Source organism: Vipera berus (genome assembly GCF_964194415.1).
Source record: "Vipera berus genome assembly, chromosome: Z".
Lineage (NCBI taxonomy): Eukaryota > Metazoa > Chordata > Lepidosauria > Squamata > Viperidae > Vipera > Vipera berus.
In genome coordinates, this window is record NC_138205.1 from 27,441,154 (window position 1) to 27,442,923 (window position 1,770).

Genomic DNA, 1,770 nt, shown 5'->3' on the forward strand with positions numbered 1-1,770 from the left:
GAATCTACAATAGTATCATATTAACAAACATTTCTCTGTATCCATTAATCTCCCATGTGCATTGATAATCTTGTGGTTAATTATTTCTTAAAACATGCCATAATTATCCAGCTCTCTGCTACACTGATTTTTCTTCTTTCTCTCCAATTTAAACTCTCTTCTTGAAACTGATAAAATGACTTGTTTTCTCTATTTATTTATTTATTTGTTTGTTTGTTTGTTTGTTTGTTTGTTTGTTTGTTTTTTATACCGCCCTTCTCCCGAAGGACTCAGGGCGGTGTACAGAGCAAAGTAAGTATACAATAGAGCAAGAATTGAACAAATAGAACCCCAAATCTATCAGGCCAGGCCGGCTTGCTGGAATAGGTAGGTTATGCGGCAAATATGAAAAACCATGCTACTATTTCTGAATTCATATTGCTTGGATTTGGAGATGTTTCAAAAATGCAAGTACTTCTCTTCTCACTCTTCTTAGTGATTTATATGGTAATTATAGTTGGGAACCTCCTCATTATCATTTTAGTTGTGATAAATCAGCATTTCCACACTCCCATGTACATTTTCCTGGCAAATCTGGCTTTCATGGAAACCTGCTGCAGCTCTGCTGTTATACCTAAAATGTTGTCAATCCTGTTAACAGGAGATAATCATATACTTTTTAAATCCTGTTTCATACAATTTTTATATATGCCTGCCTAGGAGGTGCAGAATGCTATCTCCTGGCAATGATGTCCTATGACAGATATCTAGCCATATGCAAGTCATTCCATTATGCTACTCTTATGAGCTGCAAGATGAGTTTCTTCTTACTGTAGTAGCTGTATCTTGGACAACTAGTTTCATTGTGAGTATAACCTAAACTTGGAATATGTTATTGTTATCTTATTGTGGCCCCAATGAAATTGATCATTATTTTTGTGATGTTCTTTGTGACATCAGAGAAATCTCCTGCAGTGACATCTACCTCACTGAATTATTTTCATTTGTATTTACCTATATACTTACCCTGCCTCCATTTGTTCTCATTGTGACTTCATATATTTCCATACTTGTTACTATCTTGAGAATACCATCTGTTACCAAAAGGCAAAAAGCTTTCTCCACCTGTTCTTCTCATCTCATAGTGGTTGGCTTATATTATGGAACATTGATGCTTGTCTATCTTCTCCCAAGAACCAAGAAATTAACACATGTAAAGAAATTCTTCTCTGTCTTCTATACAGCTGTGAGTCCCATGATTAATTCTCTTATATATAGTCTTAGAAACATTGAAGGAAAAGATGCCTTGAGAACTGGGTTGGAAAGACTTTTACTGTATATGACACATTATAATGCCAACCATTGAAAGGAAGCTAATTGAAAAGACACTACACCTTATCTTTCAAGGCTGAGATACATAGGAATAAATATGTTTGTCTTGGGTTTTTTTTTATAAATCTCCTTTTTTCAGAAGAATATAAGATTTGGAAGATGATCCTATTACAACATATTGTTATTTAATGCTTATATGCACACACAAATAATAGATCTATATGTCTAAATCTAAAATACATTTCATTATTTTATGCTCTCTCTGCTTCTTGAAGTATCAAGTACTATAATTGGCCTTTGTATGTGCTATAAATTAATAGGCAAATATTTGAATAATTGTTACAGAAACTATTTTATAAAAATTATTCAATGATATTATTATCATTGTTGAGATATATAGTTCTCTATCATTTAGCATCTTTATTTAAATAATAATAATTGGATACACAGACAACCTTT

At 32.7% G+C, this 1,770-nt stretch overlaps 1 pseudogene across 1 annotated transcript; it reads left to right on the forward strand.

Annotated features, from left to right (window-relative positions):
- The first annotated feature begins 384 nt into the window (after positions 1 to 384).
- Positions 385 to 1,345, forward strand: LOC308678896 (olfactory receptor 1M1-like; annotated as a pseudogene). Its single transcript has one exon. The product of its transcript is annotated as an olfactory receptor 1M1-like (transcript).
- The last annotated feature ends 425 nt before the right edge of the window (positions 1,346 to 1,770 follow it).